We start from the raw sequence: 17,508 nt of genomic DNA, 5'->3' as shown, positions 1-17,508 counted from the left end.
ACCGTCCGCTCGTCGTAGCCCTCCAGGAAACGAAGCTACGCCCATGCGATCAAATTGCCTTGGCACACTACACCTCTGTGCGTTTTGACCTACCCCCTGTGGTAGGTGTCCCAGCTCATGGAGGGGTTATGTTGCTGGTCCGGGATGATATTTACTACGATCCCATCACGTTGCACACCGGCCTGCAAGCAGCTGCCATCCGCATTACTCTCCCCACTTTTACGTTTTCCTTTTGTACCGTTTACACTCCATCGTCATCTGCCGTTACCAGGGCAGACATGATGCAACTTATTGCTCAGCTACCTGCACCATTTTTGTTAACTGGAGACTTCAATGCCCACAATCCCCTTTGGGGCTCTCCAGCATCCTGCCCAAGGGGCTCCTTGTTAGCAGACCTTTTCAACCAGCTCAATCTTGTCTGCCTCAATACTGGCGCCCCTACTTTTCTTTCGGACACATCTCACACCTATTCCCATTTAGACCTCTCTATATGTACTCCCCAACTTGCACGCCGGTTTGAGTGGTATGCACTTGCTGATACATATTCGAGCGACCACTTCCCGTGTGTTATCCATCTCCTGCAGCATACTCCCTCTCCGTGCTCCTCTAGTTGGACCATCTCCAAGGCAGACTGGGGGCTCTTCTCTTCCAGGGCGACCTTTCAGGATCACACCTTCACAAGCTGCGATCGTCAGGTCGCACACATCACGGAAGTCATTCTCGCTGCTGCTGAATATTCCATCCCTCACCCTACTTCTTCTCCACGTCGCGTACCGGTCCCCTGGTGGACCGCAGCATGTAGAGACGCTTCACGTGCTCGTCGACGTGCTTTACGCACCTTTAAACGCCACCCTACAGTGGCGAATTGTATTAATTATAAACGATTACGTGCTCAGTGTCGTCGTATTATTAAAGAAAGCAAGAAAGCCAGCTGGGCTGCTTTCACAAGCACCTTCAACAGTTTTACTCCTTCTTCTGTTGTCTGGGGTAGCCTGCGCCGGCTGTCTGGCACTAAGGTCCACTCACCAGTTTCTGGCTTGAAGGTCGCGAATGACGTCCTTGTGGCCCCTGAGGCTGTCTCCAATGCCTTCGGCCGCTTTTTCGCAGAGGTTTCGAGCTCCGCTCATTACCACCCTGCCTTCCTCCCCCGCAAACAGGCAGAGGAGGCTAGGCCACCTGAATTCCGCTCCTCGAATTGTGAAAGTTATAATGCCCCATTCACCATGCGGGAACTCGAAAACGCACTTGGCCGATCACGGTCCTCCGCTCCAGGGCCTGATTCTATTCATATTCAGATGCTGAAGAACCTTTCTCCTGCGGGTAAAGGTTTTCTTCTTCGTACATACAATCGCATCTGGATTGAGGGACATGTTCCCGCATGCTGGCGCGAGTCTATTGTTGTCCCGATTCCTAAGCCGGGGAAGGACAAGCACTTGCCTTCCAGTTATCGACCTATCTCGCTTACCAGCTGTGTCTGTAAAGTGATGGAGCGAATGGTTAACTCTCGATTGGTTTGGCTGCTCGAGTCTCGACGCCTACTTACCAATGTACAATGTGGATTTCGTAGGCGCCGCTCTGCTGTTGACCATCTGGTTACCTTGTCGACCTTCATTATGAATAACTTCTTGCGGAAGCGCCCGACCGCGGCTGTGTTCTTTGATTTGGAGAAGGCTTACGACACCTGTTGGAGGGCGGGCATTCTCCGCACCATGCATACATGGGGCCTTCGCGGTCGCCTCCCTCTTTTTATTCGTTCCTTTTTAATGGATCGGCAGTTCAGGGTACGTGTGGGTTCTGTCCTGTCAGACACCTTTCGCCAGGAGAATGGGGTGCCACAGGGCTCAGTTTTGAGCGTCGCTCTCTTCGCCATCGCGATCAATCCAATAATGGATTGCCTCCCAGCTGATGTATCAGGCTCCCTTTTTGTGGACGATTTTACCATCTATTGCAGCGCGCAGTGTACACGTGTCCTGGAGCGCTGTCTTCAGCGTTCTCTTGACCGTCTTTACTCCTGGAGTGTCGCCAATGGCTTCCGTTTTTCTGCCGAGAAGACGGTCTGTATTAACTTCTGGCGCTACAAAGAGTTTCTCCCACCGTCCTTACGACTCGGTCCCGTTGCTCTCCCAATCGTGGAGACAACCAAATTTTTAGGCCTTACATTTGACAGGAAACTTAGCTGGTCTCCACATGTGTCATATTTGGCCGCCCGTTGTACCCGTTCTTTAAATGTCCTCCGTGTTCTCAGTGGTATGTCGTGGGGAGCGTATCGAACTGTCCTACTTCGTCTATATCGGTCGATCGTCCGCTCCAAGCTGGATTATGGGAGCTTCGTATACTCCTCTGCACGGCCATCCATCTTACGCCGCCTCAACTCCATACAACATCGGGGTTTACGACTTGCGATCGGAGCATTTTATACTAGTCCCGTCGAGAGTCTTCATGCTGACGCTGGCGAATTGCCACTCACCTACCGGCGCGATATACTGCTTTGTCGGTATGCCTGTCGGCTACTGTCAATGCCCGACCATCCGTCTTATCGTTCCTTTTTTGACGACTCTCTCGACCGTCAATACGGGTTGTATGTCTCTGCCCTGCTACCCCCTGGAGTTCGCTTTCGTCGCCTCCTTCAACACCTTAATTTTTCACTCCCTGCAACCTTTCGAGTGGGCGAGAGCCACACGCCACCTTGGCTCCAGGCTCAGGTCCGCGTTCACCTTGACCTCAGCTCGCTCCCAAAACAGGTTACCCCCGGTTCGGTCTACCACTCTCGTTTTGTGGAACTTCGTTCGAAGTTCATCAACATGACTTTCATTTATACAGATGGCTCTAAGACCAATGACGGGGTCGGGTGTTCCTTTATTGTCGGGGCACAAAGTTTCAAATACCGGCTCCATGGCCATTGTTCGGTCTTCACAGCTGAGCTCTTTGCCCTCTACCAGGCTGTTCTTTACATCCGCCGCCACCGACATTCTGCTTATGTCATCTGCTCCGACTCCCTGAGCGCCATCCAGAGCCTCAGTGATCCGTACCCGGTTCACCCTTTCGTACACCGGATCCAACGCTCTCTTCAGCAGCTGGTGGACGTCGGTTCTCCGGTTAGCTTTATGTGGGTTCCTGGCCATGTCGGTATCACTGGGAACGAAGCTGCAGATGCCGCGGCCAAGGCTGCGGTCCTCCAGCCTCGGACAGCTTCTTGTTGTGTCCCTTCGTCCGATTTTAGCAGGGTCATTTGTCGGCGCATTGTGTCGCTGTGGCATGCCGATTGGGCTGCACTTACAGACAACAAGCTTCGGGCCTTAAAACCTCTTCCCGTCGCTTGGACGTCCTCCTCACGCCCTTCTCGGCGGGAGGAGGTAGTTTTGGCCCGGTTAAGTATTGGACACTGCCGGTTCAGCCATCGCCATCTGCTGACGGCTGCGCCAGCGCCGTTCTGCCCATGTGGGCACTTGCTGACGGTTCGACACATTTTAATGTCCTGTCCATATTTTAACACACTGCGTCTAGATCTTAACCTGCCAAGTACTTTCGATGCCATTTTAGCGGATGACCCACGAGCAGTTGCTCGTGTTCTTCGTTTTATCAATTTGACAAACCTCTCTCAGGACATTTGATGATGCTGTTTTTTAATCCTATGCCTGTCAGTCTGTCTTTTATCGTGTTTTCCCTTTTAGTTGTTGTTGTCCACTTGTGCCTCGCGGTGCATTCTTAGAGTAGTCAGGGCGCTAATGACCATTGAAGTTGTGCGCCCTAAAACCACAATAAAAAAAAAAAATTGGTCTAGACATGATGACTATGACGTTGACTTAACTATTATTGACTGTTATACATTGCTGCCACTACTACTTGATACACAAGTTGAACATAAAATTTTGACAGAATTGAATTTACACAGTTAACACTATTCAATTACACAGTAGTACTTAATGTGGATGAAAGATGAGTGGGTGTGTTTTGTGTGTTTTCCTTTCCTAATCCTACCCACCTATCTCCTAAATATTATTTTATTTGTTTGTAGTGGCTTGCACTGACACCCATAAATATTATACGTTTACTGATGTTTGTGTATTTGTAATAGCAATATGACAATTATCTGATATCATTTGTGTGTTTGTTATGATTTGTATGTTTAGTGTAAAAGCATTTGCATGTGTATTCAAACTATTGTTCATGCTTGAACTGTCTGAGTAGTGATGGTGAATATTATGAACTGTTACCTGCACTTTTCAACATGATGTGTGACACTTAGAGATGTTTAATTTCTGCTGATGAACTGTGTGATCAGTGATAGTAAATATTATGGACTGTTACTTGTACTTGTACTTTTTCTACATGATTGGTGCCACTAGGACATGTTTAACTTCTGCTGAGGAACTGTGTGATCAGTGATAGTAAATATTATGGACTGTTACTTGTACTTTTTCTACATGATTGGTGCCAATAGGACATGTTTAATTTCTGCTTATAAACTCGGATGAACAGTGTGATCAGTGATAGTGAATATGATGGACTGCTCTCTGCACCTGCTCATCATTGCTGGGTGCAACTGATGGAACTGCCTTTATTGAAATGATGTCACCTGTTGGAGTCTGCACCTACTCGACATTGCTGGGTGCCACTGATGGACTGCTTCTACTGAAATGATGTCACCTGTTGGAGTCTGCACCTACTCCACATTGCTGGGTGCCACTGATGGACTGCTTCTACTGAAATGATGTCACCTGATGGTGTCTGCACCTACTCCACAATGCTGGGTGCCACTGATGAACTGCTTCTACTGAAATGATGTCACCTGATGGTGTCTGCACCTACTCCACAATGCTGGGTGCCACTGATGGACTGCTTCTACTGAAATGATGTCACCTGATGGTGTCTGCACCTACTCAACATTGCTGGGTGCCACTGATGGACTGCTTCTACTGAAATGATGTAACCTGATGGTGTCTGCACCTACTCCACAATGCTGGGTGCCACTGATGAACTGCTTCTACTGAAATGATGTCACCTGATGGTGTCTGCACCTACTCAACATTGCTGGGTGCCACTGATGGACTGCTTCTACTGAAATGATGTCACCTGATGGAGTCTGCACCTACTCAACATTGCTGGGTGCCACTGATGGACTGCTTCTACTGAAATGATGTCACCTGTTAGAGTCTGCACCTGTTCCACAATGCTGGGTGCCACTGATGGACTGCTTCTACTGAAATGATGTCACCTGTTGGAGTCTGCACCTACTCAACATTGCTGGGTGCCACTGATGGACTGCTTCTACTGAAATGATGTCACCTGTTGGAGTCTGCACCTGTTCCACAATGCTGGGTGCCACTGATGGACTGCTTCTACTGAAATGATGTCACCTGATGGTGTCTGCACCTACTCAACATTGCTGGGTGCTACTGCTGGAACTGTCAACCACTTGTTGTGAAAATATTTTTTTTGGTATAAATTGATTTTTTGTGTATTACTGTTTGTGAAAAGTTATGAGACTCTTACCTGTACATATTCGTCATTGCTGACGCTATCGATTGAACTGTTTAACCACATAATACTTGTGTAAACTATTATGTAAAGTCACATGTATGAAAGAATTTGTATTGCTTAGTATATTAGGCTATTGAAAGGTCAGTGCAAAGCCAAAAATTTATCTAGTTATATGATACTTACATATTAATATTATCTTTTATTTTTGTCTGTATTTTTTTTGACGAATTTGGTGGTATTTTCACCACCAATGCTGGCAAAAATACCATCAAATTCTAGCCCGTGGAGGAAGGGCATATGAAAGGTGGCTACACTGAGCCACAGCGCCAGAAATCGCGCCAGAGAGTATTGTTCCGCCGCCTCCACTGGCAGTGCTTATTGAGACGTAGCGGCAGGCAGTTCTTGCCGAGAAGTTGTGGTGGACACTGCTTGTAGCTGAAGTTGGAGTGAGATGGGGTAGTAGTGAGTGTTTGTTCCATGTTTTATGCAGCTATTTGATGGGGAGATAGCAGATGTTATTCTAATGGAGACATTGTAATGATCAGAGTGCATTTCGTCAATATAAATTAAGGTAACAAACTACTTTTATTTTTCTCTCTCATTATTTCAGTGACCTAAATAATGCATCATTACAGGTTCAGTCAACAAAGCATCTGGCTTGTGTTCTTGTATTAGAGTGTAATTTTGGTTTTCTTGCACAATTATAGTATTTCTAATTTTCTTTTATCACGTCAGTATAATTGGTATTTAAAAATTCTTGTCTTGTTGAAGAAGAACCGTGCCAGATGTGCGTTGAGTCATACTACCACATACAGAACAGCTACACTTGTGCTTTGTTGGTTTCGTAGGTTTTATAGTTGCTGGGGACTTAATTAATTAATTGTATTAACTGAAATTTTCATTTCATTCTTTGTTATTGTTCTATGCAGTCAGATTGCGTACTAATACTAGTCAGGGCCAGCCGTTTACGAAACAGCGTAATCGGACATACAGCGACAGAAAATTAAAAAGTATTTGCATTGCATTCTTATTTTTTTTAATTAAGCCCCCATGCAATCATTATTGAAAGGACTTCAACCATTTTGTTTATTCAGTTATTTGGTTTGAATGTAAGTTTTCATTTCTATTCCTTTGTCACATTATTCTAACCATTATATATACTTCTTCATTTGCTCATATTTTTGTTCCTATCGTTCTTTGTCCCTTCCGAATTTTTGTGCACGTGAATATAATTATATTTCTCTGTTACAGTAATTAATATTTGAAAATGTTGAAGCATCGATTAACAAACAAAAGACGAAATACTCTATTTATATTGGCTGTGCAGTTGTGTCAAAAATCTAATTTCCATTACAAGATGCTCATTTTTTTGGATTTCAATCGTCATATAAAAAGTTGATACATAACCTAAATTCCTGTTTCACTATGGACGAAGTAATGCAGATGAAGATTTAAATGAAAGAAGGGATTATACGTAAAACAAAATTCAGTCAGTATGAGGAATAGAAATGATGAACACAATAACATGGACGAAGAAAACCGGATGCTGGAGCGAAGGAAGTTCAATAGAAATCAATATATAAAATTAATTAAAATTAAATGAACGAAGATTTCAAGTGAAAAACGAATGATAGGAAGAAAACTGACAGCAAATGAAGAAGTTGATATGACGACTAAAATGACGTGGCAAGGGGATAGAAATATAGAATTACTTTTAAACCAATTAATTGAAGAATACTAGTGTTAAAAAGTATTTTCGATCAAAATTTAATGCACCTGACGAAATTAGAATCCACAGCTTTCAGTACGTGAAGGCCTTAGCTCATCCATGACACCATACAAGCAGTCGATGAAATATTCCTTTTTAACACTACTGACTGTCACCTAAAATTCCAATTCTTTTTTTCTTGACTGCTTGCAAACGAGGCCCCACCAGGATGAATGGCTGCTTCATGTGATACCTGGGATCTAAAAGCCGTAAATTCAACTAAATACGTAGGTATTACAATTACGAACAACTTAAACTGGAAAGAACACACAGAAAATGTGGGCTAAGGCTAACCAAAGGCTGCGTTTTATTGGCAGGACACATAGAAAATGTGGCAGACCTACTAAGGAAAATGCCTACACTACGCTTCTCCGTCCTCATTAAAAGAAAGGCGTTTTTCGTTGCGACGGAATCATCTCACGAAATTCCAATCACCAACTTTCTCCTCCAAAAGCGAAAACATTTTGTTGACACCGAACTATATAGTGCGGAACGATCACCACGATAAAATAAGGGAAATCAGAGTTCGTACGGAAAGATATAGGTGTTCATTCTTTCCGCGCGCAATAGGAGATTGGAATAATAGAGAATTGTGAAAGAGGTTCGATGAACCCCCTGCCAGGCAGTTAAATGTGATTTGCAGAGTATCCATTGTAACACCTCGGTTCAGTTTACAGTGATAAAAGCTATAGAGAGAATAATTTAAAATTAAGAATAGAATTTTTAGAGGGGAAAATAGTGTAGAATCAGAGTTCGGTGATTGCAGAACAAAATTATAGTATATCAGCAAGTAGTTTAACGTCTAAGTACAGCAAAGCCACGGAAGCTCCGTCATGGAGAAGGCAGTGACGTTAAACTGTTGTGATGAAAAACCTATAAAAAGGTCTGATCGTCATTATTGCCGCCTTTTTTCCTTGATTGTTTCGTTAAAGGGCGGGGAACCCATGTCAGTCAGCGAGACAATAATTAGATTGGGCTTTATCGTATTAAGATTCCCGATAAACTGTTAGAATATTACGGAGATTAAAAGTGATGTAGTGTACGATCTCTGACTGTTGGTAGCAACTGAGTATTAAGGGGATTCTAGGACTTTAGTGCTAGATTGGAAGTTTACGGACATATAGATGACAGAAACGCAAATTATCTGCTGATACGAGTGAATTCAGAGGTACCGGTATTCAGATATTAACGTCTGGACTTCTACGAGCAGACGTCAACATGGAGTACCTAAAAAGGGAACCACAAGAGAGGGATCCTTCACCATGTAGATGTAGATCTTAACCTACGTCACCTTGTAGATGGTTTCAAAAAGTGAATCCTATCATGGGGGACTTCACCTTCCCAGTGTGAAGTATACATTAACTGTCCTTCCGACCCTTGAAGAACTACTGCCGAGGTATGGCAAGAAGGCAGTGATGGTGAGAGCCTTCGTGTCTTTGTTTACAGATGCTGATGGCACTTGGTGTACCCTGGACATTGGCAGCGTACGCCGCCAGTACATGCGGCTTCTGCGAGCAGCTCATCTGCTGGAGGACCACTTCGGACTCAGCGTCGCTTTTGAGGTGGCTGCAGACATCCTGCGCCTACTAGACTGCGTGGACCTCACTCTGGCTTTTAGCCTGGACAAGGACGCAGCGCCTGTCACAGGTCTCTTGTTGGGGCTGAATGTGGCGTTTGCGGCGCACTTGTTGCTGCGGCTGGCGGTGATGGTGGAGGCGTGCGCAGCAGCTTCCCAACGCGCCCAGGAGGTCCGTTGGCTGCTCTCGGAGTGGTCACAGCAGGTGCCGCCGCTTCGTTTCTCTGCGGCCGGGTTCTTCTCTGTCGACAGGTCACTCTTCGTCTCGGTGGGCAGTGTAATCGCCACCTACGGCGTACTCCTCTATCAGTTCCGTTCGAAATAGTCCGCGCAGGATAGGATGGCCGGTGTGCAGCCATCAGTTTTCATTCGAAGTGCTGGGAGAGTTTATTCATTTGTTCGGAAGGGGAACCCATTTATGGCCCGCTCTCCACCGGTTCAGGACGCACTGAGCTGACCAAACCGAAGTGCATGCCCTGCAATATTCCTCAAATGATTTTCTACAAACTGTTCGCGAAAAAATTAACTTTTATGATACTTACAGCTCTGCAGGGTGGTCCATTGATCGTGACCGGGCCAAATACCTCACGAAATAAACGTCAAATGAAAAAACCACAAAGAACAAGTCTAGCTTGAAGGGGGAAACCAGATGGCGCTATGGTTGGCCCGCTAGATAGCGCTGCCATAGGTCAAACGGATATCAACTGCGTGTTTTTAGATAGACACCCCCTATTTTAGTACATATTCATGTAGTACGTAAAGACATGTGAATGTTTTTGTTGGAATACTTTTTTCGCTTCGTGATAGATCGCGCTGTAATAGTCACAAACATATGGCTTACAATTTTACACGAACAGTTGGTAAGAGGTAGGTTTTTTAAACTAAAACACAGAACGTAGGTACGTTTGAACATTTTATTTCGGTTGTTCCAATGTGATACATGTACCTTTGTGAACTTATCATTTCTGAGAACGCATGCTGTTAAAGCGTGATTATCTGTAAATACCACATTAATACAATAAATGCTCAAAAGGATGTCCGTCAACCTCAATGCATTTGGCAATACGTGTAACGACATTCCTCTCAGCAGCGGGTAGTTCGCCTTCCGTAATATTCGCACATGCACTGACAACGCGTTGACGCATGTTGTCAGGCGTTGTCGGTGGATCACGATACCAAATATTCTTCTAATTTCCCCACAGAAAGAAATCCGGGGACGTCAGATCCGGTGAACGTGCGGGCCATGGTATGGTGCTTAGACGACCAATCCATCTGTCATGAAATATGCTATTCTGTACCGCTACAAACGCACGCGAGCTATGTGCCGGACATTCATCATGTTGAAAGTACATCACCATTCTGCCATGCAGTGAAACATCTTTAGTAACATCGGTAGAACATTACGTAGAAAATCAGCATACATTGCCCCATTTAGATTGCCATCGATAAAATGGGGGCCAATTATCCTTCCCCCCCGTAATGTTGCACCATACATTAACCCGCCAAGGTCGCTGATGTTCCACTTGCCGCAGCCATCGCCGATTTTCCGTAGCCCAATAGTGCATATTATGCCGGTTTAAGTTACCATTGTTGGTAAATGACGCTTCGTCGCAAAATAGAACGCGTGCAAAAAATCTGACATCGTCCCATAATTTCTCTTGTGCCCAGTGGCAGAACTGTACACGACGTTCAAAGTCGTCGCTATGCAATTCCTGGTGCATAGAAATATGGTACGGGTGCAATCGATGTTGATGTAGCATTCTCAACACCGACGTTTTTGAGATTCCCGATTCTCGCGCAATTTGTCTGCTACTGATGTGCGGATTGGCCGCAACAGCAGCTAAAAACACCTACTTGGGCATCATCATTTGTTGCAGGTCGTGGTTGATGATTCACATGTGGCTGAACACTTCCTGTTTCCTTAAATAACGTAACTATGCGGCGAACGGTCCGGACACTTGGATGATGTCGTCCAGGGTACCTAGCAGCATACATAGCACACGCCCATTGGGCATTTTGATGACAATAGCCACACATCAACACGATATCGACCTTTTCCGCAATTGGTAAACGGTCCATTTTAACACGGGTAATGTATCACGAAGCAAATACCGTCCGCAATGGCGGAATGTTACGTGATTCCACGTACTTACACGTTTGTGACTATTACAGCGCCACTATCACAAAGCAAAAAAAGTGGTCCAACTATAACATTCATATTTCTTTACGTCCCACACGAATATGTAATAAAAAATGGGGGTTCCTATTTAAAAAAAAACGCAGCTGATATCCGTTTGACCTATGACAGCGCCATCTAGTGAGCCAACCATTGCGCCATCTGATTTCCCCCTTCAAGCTAGACGAGTTTCGTACTTTGCAATTTTTTCGTTTGGTGCTTATTTCGTGAGATATTTGGCCCAGTCATTATCAGTGGACCACCCTGTGTATGTCAGTTTCATGATGACGTGCCGATAATTTCGTTAATCATCGTAGCTACTCTGGTATTTGCATGTAAGTAAGGCAATACAGGAAACTCGAAAAAGTTTGCAATGAAAAATAGAAGTCACTATGATTTTGCAGCTAGTGCATATTATGTAATATCTTGCTGTGAATAAAATTTAGGTAGAATATTGAATTTCTCTTTAGAGAACCGCCAGGTTAGCCGAGAGCGATCATGCGCTGGGTCGTGAAAGCGGCTAGGCGCGCCGGCCCCGGATCTATTTAGCCTAGCGGATTAACGATAAAGGCTAGTGTGTTGGTCAGCCTGGATGTGGTTTTTAGGCGGTTTTCCACATCCCACTAGGTGAATACTGGGCTGTTCCCCACGTCCCACCTCAGTTACACGTCATATAGCCATTTGAAAACGTTCACAGTTTCACAGTTTACACTAGATGCAGACTGCTGGGATACACTAATACCATCCCAGGGGGGTAGGAGGTGGTCACAGGAAGTGCATCCGGCCACCCTATGACACTAACATCGCCAGATCCATAGTAACAAGGCTGACCTCGTGTTGCACTGGGACAAAGTCCCTAAGAAAATGATGATGATATTGAATTTCCCTTTAGTCGTTGGTGGAGGTCTGTCTGGCTCCAATCTCAAGAATATGTAGCACATTCATTTGTGATTGTGATAAAGCCAGAATGAAATATCCATAATGTTCTTCATACTTCATAAACGGTTTAAGATATCGAAACGAAATTTTGGCAAATGATACCCCTCAAAGATGACAGTATTTTACCTTATGATAAGTATGCGAAACTTCATTACCTAAAGTGTTATGCCACTAACTACAGACATTTTCGATGAAAGAGCATAATTTAAAATGGTCATCGATAGCTGCTGGAATGAGAAATGCTGTGGATTTTGGAACTACATAACTGAAGACATTCCACTTTTTTTGGTACCAAGGATGTTCTTTTTCATAAGATATTGATCTTACTTATCGTCAGTTCCTCACTTAATTATCTGTTTCAGAGTTCCTCGCAATTGTGTCTGCACAAGATCTTAGTGAAATGACATTGTGTAAACTCTGTTGTGTTTTGGCAAGAGAAGAAAAATTTCGAGTGGCAGCAATAAGGTAAATGTCAGTTTTACTCATTTGCCACTCATGACGCTTTTCTGAAAGTTACAAATGATTAACAAATCAGGTGAAAATAAATAACTGCTTTTCTTACATTTTCAGAGGAATTCTTTTTTCAGATACTAACCAAAGCAGAGTTGATAGTAGATCTGTTTGGATGGTCACCATGCAAGTGTGGGCACGGAGAAGCTACACTTAATATTTACAGAAAATGTGAGCGTAGGCTTCGGTTGAGAATGGCACTTATCCTCTCCACTACAGCTCTCCACACACTTGCCGTGCCGACTGCTTAACTATCAGCCACGTTATTCTGTAATTAGATGGTACATCCACAGATTGCGTAACAAACGCAACACTTGTAGCATTGAATGTTGATTCCCAGCTGAAGTGGTGTCAACGGGCCAAGACAGGGTGGAAAGAGTAGATGTTAGACAAACCTCAAAGAAGTTTAAGATTCTAGTGAAACATTTATCATAACCAAAACGCATTAATATAGCGAAGCGGTCGTGTTAGTATGCTCCATTTAAATTATTTGCATGCCAATGATATTAGAGTGTCACTGGACTGATTATGGTGATACACTGTAACATAACGAGAATTTTTCTGTTTTTATACTCATGAAAGAGGAAAGATAATTGACCCATTTCTGTTTTATTTTAATGTGTCATATTTCTCATTACCTGCCTACCTCCTACCATAAGTGTGTGACTGCATCATGTTTGAATGTGATGGGATACAGAAAGTTGAGGGGCTATCCAAAGACAGTCAGATTTTAGCGCACTTTGTGAAAATATAGCTTGTGGGAAAGCTAAGCAAAGAGATTACCTGAAGGTTTCGAAAAACATCGACAGAGTCGAGAGTAGAGAATGTCAGGAGGCTACAGCCAATAGGAGAGGTACAAAAATCATCTACTACGTTAAGTGTCTCGTTGCCTAATCTTATTCCCTCAGCATCACCTTATTTAATTCAACTACATTCCATTATTCGTGTTATGCTTTTTTGCTTCCGTTTATGTTCATCTTGTATTTGCCGTTCAAGACATTGTCCATTCCGTTCAACTACTGTTGCAAGTCGTTTCCTGTCTCTGACAGAATTACAGTGTCAGTGGCAAATCTCAAAGCACCCTGAAATTTAATCCCTACTCCATATTTTTGTTTTGTTTCCTTTACTGCTTGTTCGTTGTACAGATGGAATAACATGGCTGCAACCCTCTCTCATTCCCTTATCAACCCCTGTTTTCCTTTCATACCCATCGGCTCATATAACTTTCGTCTGGTTACTGTACAATTTAGTTGTAAATAGCCTTTCGCTCCCTGTATTTAACCGCTATTACCTTCAGAATTTCAGAAAGAGTATTTCAGTCAACATAGTCAACAGCTTTATCTTTGTCTTGTAATTCTATAAACGTAGGTTTGTCTTTCCTTAACCTGTCTTCTAAGTTGTAGGGTAACTATTGCCTCGAGTGTTCCTACGTTTCGTCGGTATCCAAACTGAACTTCACCGAGATAGAATTCTACCAGTTTTTCCATACTTCTATAAATAATTCCTGTTAGTATTTTGCAACCATGGCTTATTAACCCGATAGTTCTGCAGTATTCACACCGGTCAGCCCCTGCTTTCTTGGAGTTATTACATTCTTCTTGGAGTCTGGGTGTACTTTGCACATCAAATGGAAGAGTTTTGTCATGGATGGCTCTCCAAAGACTATCAGTAGCTCTCACGGAATGTCGTCTGTTCTCGGAGACTTGTATCGACTTACAACTTTCAGTGCTCTGACAAGTTCTTCTCATCATATGACATGTCACAACTCATCTTCTTAGATTAGATTAGATTTAGTTTCATTCCAATTGATCTGCAGTGAGGAGGTCCTCCAGGATGTAGAACATGTCAGAAAAACAACAATACATGACAAATATTTACAACTCAAACAAAGAAGCTAATGTACCATTCCACAGGTCTCAAGTGGAATGATCGTCATTTTTTTATGAAGACTATATGAAAGAATCATTTTACAAATACTAATACTGTTGTTGTTGTTGTTGTGGTCTTCAGTCCTGAGACTAGTTTGACGGAGCTCTCCATGCTACCCTATCCTGTGCAAGCTTCTTCATCTCCCAGTACCTACTGCAACCTACATCCTTCTGAATCTGCTTAGTGTATTCATCTCTTGGTCTCCCTCTACGATTTTTACCCTCCACGCTGCCCTCCAATGCTAAATTTGTGATCCCTTGATGCCTCAGAACATATCCTACTAACCGGTCCCTTCTTTTTGTCAAGTTGTGCCACAAACTCCTCTTCTCCCCAATTCTGTTCAATACTTTATCAATAGTTATGTGATCTACCCATCTAATCTTCAGCATTCTTCTGTAGCACCACATTTCGAAAGCTTCTTGTCTAAACTATTTATCGTCCATGTTTCACTTCCATACATGGCTACACTCCATACAAATACTTCCAGAAACGACTTCCTGACACTTAAATCTACACTCGATGTTAACAGATTTCTTTTCTTCAGAAACGCTCTCCTTGCCATTGCCAGTCTACGTTTTATATCTTCTCTACTTCGACCATCATCAGTTATTTTGCTCCCCAAATAGCAAAACTCCTTAACTACTTTAAGTGTCTCATTTCCTAATCTAATTCCCTCAGTATCACCCGACTTAATTTGACTACATTCCATTATCCTCGTTCTGCTTTTGTTGATGTTCATCTGATATCCTCCTTTCAAGACACTGTCCATTTCATTCAACTGCTCTTCCACTTACATATGCACTTTAGCAAAAGAAAATGGGAAGTGAGATGAAACCAGGCGTCCTAAAGCAGTCTGCTAATTACAAGACAGTGCGAGTCGCGATTGGGTCCGTGCAAGAGGCTGTGGGACGCAGTCGCATGGCCTCTTACCGAGGCCTCCTGATTGGTTATTGTAGGGATGCAGGACTGTACTGCACCTTAGTACGGGTTCTGAATTACCAGTGAGCTTTGGACCCATCGGTACTCATGTATCTATTATATGTAGTTGGCTACAACCACTGGTACCAGATCTTAATGAAGATATAGAGTGATAAAAACCGTTGCATTATGTTATCCATCATGGTTAGATAACACTGCTGCTGTTTCCATGAGTTACAACCAGCCACAAGTTTTTTAGAAGCGATTTTTATTGTACCATTACTAATTTCGAGGCTGAACCCAGCTTCACAAAATAGTTTCGTTTCTGTGCAAGTTTTAGGTTTGTGAGCTAAAATGTTACAAAGTTTTTGGAATGACGTAGTTTACGATAAGGTTTTGTATTGAATGCAAGCTCTACACTTTGCACTTCATCAAAAGCTCTAATTTACATATTATAAGAGAGAGATATGACTCTTTTTCGACCCATGCTCATCCATGTGCTGAACTAAATACAAGATGGCGGATACATTTGTTTTCATCGGCTGATGATTTGATGTACCAAGGAACATTATATGAGTACGGATGTGGCATACTTCTGGAGGTACTACAAAGACACTTCTTCGTAGTACAGATTATAAAGATATACATTCAACTATTTAGGTTTGAAAGGAGCTGGTAATGGCCAATGAAGAATATTCTCTGCCAATTAATTATTATTTTTATCATTTCGAAATTGGAAGAGTTATATGAAATTTTGTGGTACATTTGGTTTCTTAGTTCTAAACAACTCTTACAGTTATTAAAAGATAGAAATAATAGGTAACAGAGAATAAGAAAATTCTTCATTGGCCATTACCAGCAGCTCTCAAACCTAAATAATTAAATGTATAGCTTTAAAATGATCTGTACTACAAAGAAGTATCTTTGCAATAGCTCCAGAACTATGCCATATCTCTAATTGTATGATGTTCTTTGACACATCAGATCAGCAGCCAATGTAAACAAATGTATCCACCACATTGTATTTAGTTTAGCTCATGGATGAGCAAGGATTGAAAAAGAGAATCAAACCTCTCTTTTACAACTTGTAGAGGAGAGCTTTTCATGAAACACAATATATAGAGTTTGCATACCATGTAAAATCCTTTATAAACTATGCATTCAGAGAAAACTTTGTAATATTTTTGGTCACAAATGTAAAATTTTCCAAAAAACATGTGCTACTGTCATTGATCTCAAGCCTGAAATTTGAGCTACTTGAAGTATTTCCTACAGTGAAAAAATAATACCTTAAAGGCACTCACATTCAGATTTACAATTAGATTTAACATGTGTAACGTCAAATCTCTCTAAAGTAAATGTACGCTAAGTATAATCAAAATATCCACGGGTGTGCTGCCGGTCTATAGTGTCCAACGGGCACAATATTTCGGCGATCATACATATCGCCATCATCAGGTGAACTGACGGACTGAGCTCCTGTGAACGTGCCGGCACGGAGATCCGTACGCTATGGCTGCTCAGAGGGAACTGGGTTCGGTCGCGGCGGCGGCCGATTTAAATACCCTCCGCCTGCGGCGCGGTTCCTCCGCCGTCCGCGCCCCGCGCCACTGTCGCGCGGTGGAACAGATTGCGACGGCGTCTGAGATGACGTCGGTGTTATGGCTCTGTCCGCCGAGGTCGTCACAACTATACGTTTGCTCGATTTACTCTTGATTAACCCAATCGCTGGTTCCCAAGCCTCGCTAAGATTATAGCCACAGTCACGGTTTATGAGGTCGTCAATGGTGCGAATTTCGATGGCCTCTCTAACAACGCTGTCCCAGTATCTCGACGTCTGTACCAGAATCCTCGTGCGGTCATACTCCATGGCGTGATTTTCCGACAAACAATGTTCAGCGACCGCCGACTTGCTCGGATACACCAGTCGAGTGTTCCTCTGGTGTTCACGGCATCGATCCTCGACGATAGGCATCGTCTGACCAATAGAGGACTTGCCACATTGACACGGAATCTGGTACACGCCAGCCTTCCTCAAACCGAGATCATCTTTGGCGCTCCCCACCAGTGTACGGGTTTTATTTGGAGGACAAAACACAGTTCCGACCTGGTGTTTCTTCAGAATGCGGGCGATTTTCCCCGAGAGTGCGCCTGTGTATGGAATAAATTCAGTGCCTACCTCGTCCCTCGTGACTTCATCCATCTCAACAG

Source organism: Schistocerca cancellata, chromosome 8 (genome assembly GCF_023864275.1).
Source record: "Schistocerca cancellata isolate TAMUIC-IGC-003103 chromosome 8, iqSchCanc2.1, whole genome shotgun sequence".
In the NCBI taxonomy this organism is placed as follows: domain Eukaryota; kingdom Metazoa; phylum Arthropoda; class Insecta; order Orthoptera; family Acrididae; genus Schistocerca; species Schistocerca cancellata.
This window is presented reverse-complemented; position numbering follows the sequence as displayed.